Consider the following 8292-nt stretch of genomic DNA (forward strand, 5'->3'; position numbering starts at 1 on the left):
TTTAGTAGTTTTTACATACTAAACACTCAGAGATATTAAATATTGTATTTTAATGACCTAAAATTTAAACAATATTTTAAGCACTCTGAAAACTTCACTAAAAACTCTTATGAGTGGATTTAAGTAGACATTAAACATAATATTTTAACCATCTAAAATGTATTTATAACATGTAAGAAACTCTCGTTAATCACACATATTGATAGTTTTCAATTAAATAATTTTTTTTAATGTTAACATTTATATTATCATGCTATGTAAATTCAAATCTTTTCTACTTGTTGAAATTAATATATTTTAAGGCATTTCCAGGGCATTGGATGAAGGAACGTTGGATTTAATTTTAGAGCTTAAGATAATCAGAAATCATCCAAACCCAGTGGAGGCAAATGTAAGGTGTCAAAACTGATTACATACAGCGCACCCAACATAATCCTATTTACAAATCAAGCACCCCCTTGCATCCATTTTTCAAAATCTCACTCAAGTAACAAAGGTCATCCTAAAATCACAATCCATGTTTTTTATTCTTATTAAATTCACAATGATTTTATCGCCCCAAACATTTTTAAGATTGATATTCTTTCTTTAATTCTTGATAACCATAAGTTTGTCTAAATACAATGTATTTTTTAAAAAGTATTTATTTACTTTTTATTATTAAAAATCTTTTAAGCCTATAACGTGATTCAAGTCTTTTTTATACATATGAAGCACATACATAGCACAAACTCGATTGTTGTATCCGGCCCACCTCGTGATTATTAAAGTGGAACCACGGAGATTTTTGGAAGGATAATTAAGAGTTATTGGAGCATGAATATTAATAACACAGGAATAACCTCTCAATAACTTCTCAATAATCTTCGTTGTTACATTTTTAATAATCTCAGCAGTTATTTTTTACAATAATCTCATAACAACACCCCAATAACACTAAAATAATCTCCACGCCTTGCATAACCCGACAACAACCTCATAATAACATCACAATAATTCATCAATAATCTCTTCAATTTCACAGTAATAATCTCTTAATAATCACTAAGTGATGACATATTACTGAAAATCCGCACGCAGAACTAAATAAATCCTGAAACAATTTCTCCCTTCTATTTTTTTCTTTAAATCTTCATCATCATAACTTTGTTTAAATATAATATACTTTTTCAAAGTTATTTATTTCATTTTTCATTTTTAAAAATATTTTTAAACCTATGACGTGGTCCAGTCTTTTTTTGAAATTTACTCTCTACTCCCATTCTTAGAATTTTCTAGCTCAATTTTTTCTTTTTTAGAAAGCTGGTTGTCAGCAGCAGAAAAGATGAAGATAGGGGTTATTAATTAATAGCAAGACTTACCCAAAGATCGGTTATTTTGAAAGCATAAAGGCATAAATAAGCAGCCCAATTAAGAAGTTACAAACCAGAATCAAATTATACGATAAGAACAAATCGAGAAATAAACAAGCATCCACATAATCATCAATTAATCTTGCTTCGGAGCATCGTGCTTATCCTTCAATCCTCCATGAATCTCATGAACAATTTCAACCGGCCTTTTCTCGGTGATCTGGTCATCCCCCGCAGCCGCCGGTGACCTGTTATCGACCGTCTTCACCACCTTCTCTTCCGGCAGTTTTTCTCCGCTAGGATGCTCGCCGGCCACCTCAGGTTTGTTCTCTTCCTGTTGTTCAATCCCAAAATTAAGTGTCAGTTTTGGCTTTGAAATCAGATGATAGTTGGATCGTTTGGTAATGTTACCTTCGTGGTTGACATGGTTGAGCGTATTTTGAGAGAGGTTGAGATCGGGGTCGTTTGTTTTGGTGTTGATGGTGCGGTGGAAGGAGAAGGGGGTTGAGAGAAGTATATAAAGTAAAAAGTTTTGCAGAGGTACGTGTTAAGGACTCATGGGTACGTGGGTTCCGTTCGGGCTAAGAACGCGTATGGATATGATTTTTTATTGGGGAATTCTTATCTTGACATGGCTGCAAGCTTGCCGTGGCGAGCATCGGGTGCTCATGTCTGATCGTTGGCACGTGCTGCTTTAATAATAAATCTCAACATTTAAAGTATTTGCTCATCTTGTTTTTTTTGTCAAGGTTTGTTTTTTAAAGAAAAAACTAACTTTATTCAAAAAAAAAGAAAAATACAACTCAAGAAACACAAACAATAACAAATAAAACAGCTACAATGCACAACATGGAGCTCAAAAAAAGTATACAGAAAGAAAACACAATAACAATAAAAAAAGCACTTGCAAGGAGAAGAAAACCACTTAAAGTAGCACTAAACAGCCTTAAGAAAACCCAAGATCTAAATAATCCTCCAGAAAAGTAAGGCAGGTCCAATATATGAAAGAAGAAGAAAAGCACTTAAATCAGCAACAGGCAGCACCACCATGATCAGCAATAGACAATATCACATGGAATCGCAACGAACAGCATCTAATGGTAACCTTGGATATCAGATAAATCAAAAATAGACAAAATATGGATTAGTAAATATATATCCCATAAACCTAAGGAGCCAAAATAAAAATTTCAGTCAAACTGAAAACCTCAGGGAGGCAAGAAATGAGGTAGTAAAAATATAGCTCAACCAAATCCAAACAATACTAAGCGGCTCTAACAAGAATCTAAGAAACAATATCCCAATAATAGAAGCAATAAACTATAAGGCTGGATAATTCTAGGCAGCAAATATGAATTAAATAACTCCATTAGCACCTCAAGTACCAGTTACAACTTTCATTAGGTGGTGAAATAGAAATTTCATCCAAATTTAATGAAAAATAGAATGATAAATGAGAACACCAAGATATAATCTCTAAAGAATGACATAGTCTCAGAGCAAGAAATGGATAATCATACGTAATACCCAAAAACAGGCACAGAAAGAAAAATCAGAAGTAGTATCTTAACTATAAGATCAATAACCAAAGAAGCATTAAAAAAAATCAACAAGGAATATTACAGTGAACGTAACAGTAAAAATGCAAAAAACAACAGTAACAACAACACCAAAAAATCAAAAGGACCTCACAAGCTAAAACTGCAGAAGATCAAAGGAAAAACATAAAAAACATCCTAAAAGCAGAATAAACTTATAATGCCAGGAAAGAGAACTAACAACTACACACTGAAATAACCATACTCAGCACAATAATCCAACAACAACAAAAAGTAGTCTAAACAACACCACAACAAGAAAAACAAGAAGACCAAATAAAACAAAAGGAAAACCAGAGCAACTAACAAAAGGAAAGAATGAAAATAAGAACAAAAGAGAGAAAAGAAACCGAAGTAAAAAACAAAACAGTTGCAAAGAAACAAGACCCAAAAACATAATAAAAGCTAACAACAAAAATAAAACTAAAACAAGAATCATAAAAAACAAATAAATCACAATTTATAAATATCTTTAATATAAGCAGGAATATTATCTTTACTTTCATCCCTACTCTTTCATTTAATAGTCTCATGGATATCGAAAACCAAAGTGTCAATCCAAGAAAAAGAATTTTTGAAAACTCTATCATTCCTATTCTTCCAAATGTGATAAGTAGTAATATGTACTGCTAACAGGAAAAATCTTTGGATAATAATAGAGTCAAAGGAATCCACTTGAGAGAGAATATGTAACACTTTACCACATAAAAGATGAAAATTTTTATAAGGAATTCACATTTTTAATAATAAGTGGGTGAAGTTGCATTAGAAAAAGATAAGATGGTGAGATTCATTATGATTCAAACATAAAACACAAGACTTGTTAATAAAGATGCCTCCAGTAGTCAAAACATCACTAGTTTTAAGATCATATAAAAAAAATTCTCCAAGTATTGACATCAAATTTGATGGAGCAACCTTTAAACCAAACATACTTGTATCAGTTAACTAAAGAAGAATTATCAGAAATAAGATTATAAGTGAATTTATGAGCATACTTATCATGAACCCCAAAGGCAATTAATAGAATCATTTACATAAGGAATCTCCAAAATAGATCCCAAATATGCTTCAAGATTAGAACAAAAGAATGAAAATTTTCAAATTTTATTCAGAATCACATCACCTACTTTAGTAAAATTAGGAAAATTGACCAATTAAAAACTTCATTACCGAATTTTTCAAAAAGAAATACCTTTCCGCCAAGGGTCAAAAAAGAAAAGAAGAGAATTCTTATAAACAATTTGAAAAGAGAAATATACTTATAATTATAAAAAGATTGAACCTTATTGTGCTTATGAATGAAAGTGAAAACATTATAATTAATTATAATAGAAAGATTAGAAGAGTGAAAAAAATATTTAATAGTATAACTTCAATCAACTCTCATATTATCCCAAAAATATTCAAAAAAAAAATTTGCAAGAAAATCATCTAGAGCAGAATTTTTATCAAAACCAATACAGAAAAAAAACATTAATATTCTCATTAAAAAATTACATAATGAGATCCAAACAATCATTATGATTTAAAACATGCGTAACATGATAATGAGTTAAATCGTACAGATAATTGGGAATAGGGCAATTGCAAACCACAAATAAATAAAAAATAACTTTCTTAAAAATATAATCTTGAGAATTAAAATAAGATTGATTAACCGAAATCTCTTCAATAAAATTCCTGCAATCATTGATTTTAATTTTTTTATATAAAAATTTAATGTCATCTTCGCCTTTAGAAAGCAAAGAGCATTAGGTTTTTGTTTTAACCTTTTATATTCATAGTGTAAAACATTAGCTAATTGAGATTGGATAACAAGCGCCTCCACCAATAAAGAAGTATCATAAATGTTGATATCAAGTTGAGACATTACTATGAATTGTTGATTATTAAAAGTTTTAATGTTATTATAAATAACGTTACTTGAATTCCAAATGCATTTTTTCAAAGAAATGTTAACATTTTTCAACTTATTACAAAGAAAAAAAAAAGATATCCCTTAACTTTTAAAGCCCAAGTAGATTCCACTGTAGAACTAAAATTATGGCAAGATCTCCAATAATTTTTATACAAAAATTTTTGAGTAATTTTCTAAAAAATTCCAAAATAAATCTCAATAGAAGAATGATCAAAAGACAGATGTTCCCAGATGAAGGGATGCAAAAGGCTTTTGCCATAAAAAAAATAACACCTTATATGAAAATCTTTTTTGTTGATTGAACCAACTAAGAGAGAGACCATAATAAGACATATAAATAAAACTAGAATTAAAAATAATGTTACTAAAATCAAGAAGTTTACTAGGAATTGGGGGAGAACAATTAATTTTTTCTTTAATATTTCTAATGCAATTAAAATCACACATCACATTCCAAGGTTCATGAATACCAATCATTAAAGAGAAAAGAGAACCACAAAGTTCTCTATACGAATAACACTATTATCCACATAAACAAAAGTAACACTAAATTTTAAAAAAGAAGAAAAAGAAATAATACCATGAATAAACTTAGCATTAATAATTGAAACAATGAAATTCAACTTAGCAGAATTCCATCTAATCCAAATTATGCCATTATCCATCAAATGAAAGTTATTAACACTTTCCTCAAATGATAACAAACTAAAATACTTGGAAGTAAATGGTTCTACATAAGTAGAAAGGAAAGTTTTAGTTTTCAATAAAAAAAGAAGATCCAAATTCAAATCTTTAACAAAATGCCTACAATCACAAATGCAAGCATTGTTATTAAGCCCCCTTGATATTCCAACTTAAATTTTTTTGTAAATTTATAAGAAAATTTAAGAAAAATCATAAAATAGAGAAAAAAATAACTTAATGAGAAGCACAAACTCCTTAAGCCCTACCTTTCCTAGGTCTAGGGTCAAAGGAAGGTACTACATAATTGGTAAGAGCATGTCTTAAAAAATTAGCCAAATGGGATGACACAATATTCATTGTAGCATTATCAATATTCAAGGAGGATCTAACTTTAGGACATAAAAAATTCACATTAGTTTGAATACTAACACGAGCAAAAGATAATATGGAACCTCTTGCTTTAAAGAATTAGCAGCAAGAGTAATTCCGAATTTTTTGGCAACTTTGAAAATCCCATATTCAGACCAACAAAATAAAGACAAAATAGGAAACCAAACATAGATAGGAATTTCCATAACACCAAACATTCATAATTACATATGTGAAACATAAAACATTAATATTACAACAAAAAGCCCATCTATTTACCTCATATGAATTCTCTTAAACCTCCATTATCTTGTGTGTTTTGGTTCTTTTTGTAATTTAGGAGTCACCAACATGTCTAGTCATCATCTTAAAATTCCTTTTCACAAATAACCCTCTTAGTTGAACCACCAAAATGATTTTGAGTAGAGGAGGGATCATAAAAGCGGGAAATAAGATAGAGACTAGGCAGATAATTTGAAGAAAGAACCTAGAAAGTGAATGTGCGTTAAACCTCGTGCGATCTGTCAAGGGTGTACGCCCAAATAGAATTGGATCAAGACACCTTGAGCTGAATATCCGCAGGAGAATACCTACATAAGCTACACAAGAAACCACAAAACCAAATTTTTGCACTCTTCCTGGGTTCAAGAGCACTCCTAAAGGGACATAGCTCATTTGGTTAATTACATCGTAGAGGATGCCCAAGAATACTCTCGATTAAAGAAATCTTGCTTACATTTGAATGATGAATAGTAAAGGGTGTCACAAAGGATGATTATCTCACAGGAGCATATCGGTGCTTTTAAGGCTCATGCCAAACCATGCGACAAAAGAGTAAGAATCTCATGACCCCATATAGATGGCGGCTTATCGACAGTTGAGGTCTATCAATTAACCAAGTCATCCTATTGGATCCACACTATGCAATCAAATCATATCCCAAATTGGATATAAGGATAGAGTGTGAATCACAAAATCTCAAATGGGTGGTGGCCTCTCCTCAATTGGGGCCTATGAGATGACATCAATGAAGCGTCAAAAGGAGCGATAGGGCTCAAAGTGAGTGTTGACCTCACTTTTTTGAGGACTCACCCAACCTACTAGGGTTGTCCTTTCTTGAGCCTCATCAAGGCAAGCCCAAGACCTCAGCCTTTAGTTGAGTAGGTTTAGGGTTTTAAATAGACGGCGAACCCAATCATGGGTAAACGAAATTGACCCAAGACCCTAGGAGTCTTCTTATGAACCCTATAGACCTCTTTAACCTAAAATTCACCTTGGGCGAAGGGTCTAACCAAATTGATCCCTAGCCTAACAAAAGGATTCCCTATCCCCACCAAAACCCAAAAATAAACCCTAAACACTAACATAACCTTTTGACCCCAAAATTTTGTGGCACTTTGGGATAGTCAAAACCAATTGGCCCAACCACATTTTTGGTCAAATCTTGACCAATGGACCACATTCCCATCCAATTAAACCTCACCCAACATGGTCTTGGCATTTCACTATGCAGTGGTCCTAATTGGCATCATAAGGTCAACACTCATAATTCACTCAATTAATTGAATAATTAATTAATTAGGATGGTTATGAAATTCCATTTGGACCTAAATTTTGTGCTAAATCCAGCCCATTAGCCTAAGCACAAAGCCCTAAAATCCAACCCAAAGCACATGGACACTGAAGCCTATAACCCATTCTTAATGGGTTACTCATGAAACAAACCAACACACCATGACATTTGGGTGACACAAAAGAAAAACCAAGTCAAGTTTAAGCACAAAGGAACAAACCCACACACTCCACCATGGGGGAAGCCACATGGCACCTTGCTCATTGAACTTTTGGCTAAGTGACCGCGACTTTATATAAGCTTAAGAATACAAGATAAATATGGACGTAATTAATATTTAATAATTGTAAAGTCACACTTATCAACACATGTATACGTATCGCTCAAGTAATATAGGGCTCTAATGGAGTCCTAGATATTGATCCCATAAGGAGTGGTTTAGAACTATGAACTAAGATTTTAGAAAAGAAATACTTTAATCACAACAATGAAGTTCAATTTGCTTATTTGTCACTAATAGGCAATTGAAATAAATAAGTAAATTTAATAACTATTAAATAACCAATCATACTAAGGAGGGTCTAATTGTGATATTCAATATATAAGAAATCATCATTCTCCTTGTCAAGAAATTGTAGTGAATGGATAAAGTGAATTAGTTCAATTTATATTGTGCCAAATAGGAGCATACCTATTATATACCCATTGGTCCAGGCATAAAGAACATTGACTAATCCTGTGCTTCTTTACTGAATCTGCGGCTAGGCTGGGAGGGTACCGGCTCTCCCCTCTGAG

At 31.9% G+C, this 8292-nt stretch overlaps 1 long non-coding RNA gene across 1 annotated transcript; it reads right to left on the reverse strand.

Moving 5' to 3' along the window:
• Window positions 1-1372: 1372 nt before the first annotated feature.
• On the reverse strand, window positions 1373-1885 carry LOC110038513. Its single transcript, XR_002295436.1, has 2 exons — window positions 1764-1885; window positions 1373-1686 (listed from the first exon to the last, which is right to left on the reverse strand). It is a non-coding gene; the product is annotated as an uncharacterized LOC110038513 (long non-coding RNA).
• Window positions 1886-8292: the final 6407 nt, after the last annotated feature.

The sequence above is a fragment of the Phalaenopsis equestris genome, unplaced genomic scaffold, assembly GCF_001263595.1.
Source record: "Phalaenopsis equestris unplaced genomic scaffold, ASM126359v1 Scaffold232999, whole genome shotgun sequence".
Taxonomy (NCBI): Eukaryota; Viridiplantae; Streptophyta; class Magnoliopsida; order Asparagales; family Orchidaceae; genus Phalaenopsis; species Phalaenopsis equestris.